At 41.4% G+C, this 5,486-nt stretch overlaps 1 pseudogene; it reads right to left on the minus strand.

Moving 5' to 3' along the window:
- Positions 1-4,361: 4,361 nt before the first annotated feature.
- On the minus strand, positions 4,362-4,760 carry LOC100429179 (ubiquitin-conjugating enzyme E2 C pseudogene; annotated as a pseudogene).
- Between the last annotated feature and the right edge of the window lie 726 nt (positions 4,761-5,486).

Genomic DNA, 5,486 nt, shown 5'->3' on the forward strand with positions numbered 1-5,486 from the left:
AAAGCAAGAAAAGGGAGGAAACAAGAAAAGGAAAGGAGGAAGGAAGGGAGGAAGAGAAGAAGGGAGGGAGGGAGAGAGGAAGGGAGGGAGGAATAGAGGGAGAGAGGAAGACAGAGAAAGAAAATGACCAGGTAGAGGAGAAGGTGTGGTCCAGTTGGCTGGTATGGAGCCTTCCATGGAGGGCAGAGGCCATGTCTGGATAGGAAAACAGGGAGCCGAGGGAGGTGGTCAGGAAGAAACTCCCTTTCCAGTGCAAGAGCTCCTGATAAGAGCTTGGTGACAAGGATGTAAGGGGCAGGGGGAGATGGCATTAAATAGAAAAAAAAAAAAAAACAGGAAAAAAAATCTCAACTTCACTTCCCCTTCCAGCAACCTTCCTTTTTCAGCAAAACGACATGAAAGGTTTTTATAAGTGCTCTGATTTCTCTCTTCCTTTCTCTCTAGTCTTCCTCCTTATTGTGAGATATAACATACATCCAGAAAAATGTTTAAAATGCAAATGTTCAACTTAGCAAGTTATCGTAGAGCAAACACCTGTGTAACCACCACTTGCATCCATCTGGATCACACCTCCTCCATCCCCGTGGCCTTCCCTAGATCTCTGCCACCTGGCATTCCCAGTCAACACTTCCTTCCTTCAGTTGCTTTATAGTTGACCACATAAGCAAGTGTCCCTAAATGGTAAGGGCGCATCCGCAAGCCTTCGCAGGGTATAGAAATTGAATCGTGCAGTGTATGCATGGTTCGAGACCTGGCTTCTTTCTCTCAAGATTATGCTTTTAAGATTTGGCCAGGCCAGGCGTGGTGGCTCACGCCTGTAATCCCAGCACTTTGGGAGGCCGAGGCGGGCAGATCACAAGGTCAGGAGATAGAGACCATCCTGGCTAACACGGTAAAAACCCATCTCTACTAAAAATAAAAAAAATTAGCCAGGCATGGTGGCACATGCCTGTAATTCCAACTACTCGGGAAGCTGAGGCAGGAGAATCGCTTGAACCTGGGAGGCAATTTTATGTGTCACCTCTAGTCAAGGTGACACATAAAATCAACCATCACATATATTTTCTTTGGAGAAATGTCTGCTCAAGTCCTCTGTCCATTTTTAAATCAGGTTATATGTTTTTATTGTTGTTGAGCTGTAAGTGCTCTTTATATATTCTAGATATTAAGTCCTTACCAATCAAATGGCTTGCAAATATTTCTTCCATTCTGTAGGTTGCATTTTACTTTCTCGATTGTTTTATTTGATGCACAGGGTTGTAAGTTTGATATAGTCCCATTTGTCTATTTTTGCTTTTATTACCTGTGTTTTTTGTATCATATCCAGGAAATTATTGCAAAGTCCAATGTCAGGAGGCTTTCCCTCTGTATTTTCTTCTAGGAGTTTTAAAGTTTCAGGTCTTATATTTAGGTCTATTATCTTTTTTAAGTTAATTTTTATAGATGATATAGGTTAAGAATCAAATTTTATAATTTTACACTTTTCCTTTGGAACTGGGTAACAGGCAGTGGTTGGAACAGTTTGGAGGGCTCAGAAGAAGATAGAAAAATGTGGGAGAGTGTGGAACTTCCCAGAGACTTCTTGAATGGCTTTGCCCAAAATGCTGATAATGATACGGACAATAAAGTCCAGGCTGAGGTGGTCTCAGATGGACATGAGAAACTTGTTAGGAACTAGAGTAAAGGTGACTCTTGTTACGTTTTAGCAAAGAGGCTGGAGGCATTTTGCTTCTGCCCTAGAGATTTGTGGAGCTTTGAACTTGAGAAAAATAATTTAGGGTATCTTGCGGAAGAAATTTCTAAGCAGGAAAGCATTCAAGAGGTGACTTGGGTGCTGTTAAAGGCATTTAGGGTTTTTTTTTTTGTTTTTGAGATGGAGTTTCACTCTTGTTGGCCAGGCTGGAGTGCAGTGGCACAATCTCAGCTCACTGCAACCTCCGACTCCTGGATTCAAGCGATTCTCCTGCCTCAGCCTCCCAAGTAGCTGGGGTTACAGGCATGCACTAACACGCCTGGCTAATTTTTGTATTTTTAGTAGAGATGGGGTTTTACCATGTTGGCCAGGCTGCTCTCAAACTCCTGACCTCAGGTGATCTGCCCACCTTGGCCTCCCAAATTGCTAGGATTACAGGTGTGAGCCACTGCACCCGGCCACTGAAATCTCTATATTCATCGATAAGGCCCACAGATCTTCCACACCGGCATTGGTACTATTCCAGAAAGTAGGCTTTGGTTACGGTCTTGCCCTCATCAAATATCATTTGATCACATATGTGAGGATTTATTTCTGGGATCTCTCTTATGTTCTATTACTCTATATGTCTTTATGCCAGTATCATACTATTTTGATTAGTGTCAGAGTAGCGATATATTTTGAAATTGGGAAGTGTGAGACTTTCAGTTTTGTTTCTCTTTTACAAAATTATTTGGGCCATTCCTTACGATTCTCCAGATCTCACCTTGAATATTAATAATCCCCACATGTCAAGGGCAGGATCAGGTGGAGGTTAACTGGATCATGGGGACGGTTTCCCCCATATTCTCATGGTAATGAGTGAGTCTTACAAGATCTGATGGTTTTATAAGCATCTACCATTTCCCCTGCTTGCATTCACTCCGTCCCGCTACCCTAGAAAGAAGGTGCCTGCTTCTCCTTTGCCATTCACCATGATTGTAAGTTTCCTGAGGTCTCTCCAGTAATGAAGAATTATGAGTCAATTAAACCTCTTTCCTTTATAAATTACCCAGTCTTGGGTATTTCTTCATAACAGTGTGAGAATGGACTAATACACAGCCTATATGTGTCTTTGTATCTAAGGTGAGTGGGTCTTGAGGTTCTGAAAAATCTGTTGAACCACTCTCTATTTCTTTTTTCTTTTTTTTGTTTTTTGTTTTTTGTTTTTGAGATGGAGTCTTGCTCTGTCACCCAGACTGGAGTGCAGCAGTGCGGTCTCAGCTCATTGCAACCTCTGCCTCCCAGGTTCAAGCGATCCTCCTGCCTGAGCCTCCCGAGTAGCTGGGATTACAGGTGCATGCCAGCATGCCCTGCTAATTTTTTGTATTTTTGGTAGAGATGGGGTTTCATCATGTTGGCCAGGCTGGTCTCGAACTCCTGACCTCAGGTGATCCGCCCACCTCGGCCTCCCAAAGTGTTGGGAATACAGGTGTGAGCCACTGTGCCCAGCCCTCTATTTCTTTTGATTTACATATATAATAATTACTGACAGGAAAGGACTTACTTTGCCATTTTCTTGATTGTTTTTTGTATACCTTGCAGTTATTTTGTCCCTTTTCCTTTCTTGCTGCCTTTCATTAGGTTTTGTTAATTTTTTTTTAGTGACATGTTTGATTCCTTTCTCATTTTCTTCTGTATATCTTCTACAGATATTTCCTTTGTGACTACCATGGGGCTTAAGTATAATACCTTATCATTATAGCCATTTATTTTAAACTGACAGAAACTTAATATGAGTTACATACAACATTTTACATCCCCCCTACTTCATGTTATTTATTTCACAAATTGCATATTTTTATATTTTATGTTCATTAACATAGTTTGATAGTTATAGTTCTATTGATACTTTTATCTTTCAAATTTTATACCAGAATTAGATGTGATTTATGTACCACCATTGGAATATTATAGGATTCTGTACTTTTCCATATACCTCCCTTTACTAAGTGCTTTATATTTTTTATGCCCTTGTGTTGCTGTCAAGTGTCCTTTTGTTTCAACTTGAAGAACTCCCTTTAGCATTTTTTTGTAAGGTAGGTTTAGTGTGGATAAACACCTTCAGCTTTTATTTTTCTGGGAAGGTCTTTATTTCACCTTTTTTTTTTAATGATCAAAATGTATTTATTTAATATACATCACAATGGCTCAGTCAAGGCTTAATTTAAAAGACAAAAACAAAACAAAAATAATACCACAGCTCAAGATACAGAGTCCTATACAGAAATCACAGACACGACAGACCATCGAAGGAAAACTTAAAAAGACGACACAAAGATAGGCAGGGAGACCAGGTGTGGTGGCTCATGCCTGTAATCCTAGCACTTTGGGAGGCCAAGGCAGACAGATCACCTGAGGTCAGGAGTTTGTGACCAGCCTGACCAACATAGTGAAACCTCGTCTCTACTAAAAATACCAAAATTAGCTGGGTGTGGTGGCAGGTGCCTGTAATCCCAGCTACTCGGGAGGCTGAGGCATGAGAATCGTTTGAACCTGGGAGGTGGAGGTTGCAGTGAGCTGAGATCTCACCACTGCACTCCAGCCTGGGCAACAGAGCAAGACTCCACTTCAAAAGAAAAAAAAAGGACAGTCTGGGCAGCCTGGGTCAGGGGTCCTGGCTGGTAACCTACTTTGAGTAGGTTTCTTGCAGGTAAAAGCTGTGGGAAGCTTTTTTCCAGAACTCAACAGCATGCATGTTCAAAGGGCTATCAATGTTGGGTTCTCCTAGCAGACTCTGGATGGAGACCAGAATGGTCCTGATGCCATACAGTACAGACCACTTGTCCTTCCGAATATCCAGGCATATGTTACCCTGGGTGTCTATGTTGGGGTGGTAGCAGGGTATGAGGAACTTCAATGTAGGCTCATTGTAAGGGTAGCCACTGGGGAACTCTAGCAAGAGCTTATACCTCAGGTCTTCATATACTGTGCCAACTGCTCCACGGATGGTCCCTACCCATTTGAAAAGTTTGTCTGATTCAAGGAAGGCAGAAATCCCTTTGTCACCAGACATCATGAGGGTCATCAGCTCCTGCTATAATCTTCTGCCCACAGGACTCTGGGCAGCACCCCCACTCAGCTCAGTTCTTTTATGGGTGGTGACGATGCTAGTGGCAGCTGGGTTGTGGTTTTGGGAGACCACTTGGCTGCCTTCTCCTTCATTTTTGAAGAACAGTTTTGTTGGTTATAATATTCTTGGTTGACAAAAGTTTTTTTTCTTCCAGTACTTTGCATATAACATCTCACTCCTTTCTAGCCTATAATATTTCTGCTGAGAAATCAGCTGATAATCTTATAGTAGCTCCCTTGTACATGACAAGTGGCTTTTCTCTTGCTGTTTTCAAGACTCTCTCTTTATCCTTGACTTCTGATACATCAAACTATCCTTGATAGTTTGATTACAATATGTCTCAGTGTGGGCATCTCTGGGTTCTTCTTAGTCAGCATCCTTTGAGCTTCCAGAATTTGGATGTCCATTTTCTTCCTTAGATTTGGAAGTTTGGGCCATTATTTCTTCAAATAAGCTCTCTGCCCTTTGCTCTCATTCTTCTTTTTAACTCCTGTAACATGTACATTGATAGGCTTGATGATTTTTCATAAGTCCCTTATGCTTTCTTCACTTTTATTAATTCTTTATTCTTTCTGTTCCTGTGACTTGATCACTTCAAATTATCTGTGTTCACCTTCACTGATTCTTTGTTCTGCTTGATCAAGTTGTCTATTGAATCCTTCTAGTGAATTTTATAATTCA

This window comes from Macaca mulatta, chromosome 7 (assembly GCF_049350105.2).
Source record: "Macaca mulatta isolate MMU2019108-1 chromosome 7, T2T-MMU8v2.0, whole genome shotgun sequence".
NCBI lineage: Eukaryota > Metazoa > Chordata > Mammalia > Primates > Cercopithecidae > Macaca > Macaca mulatta.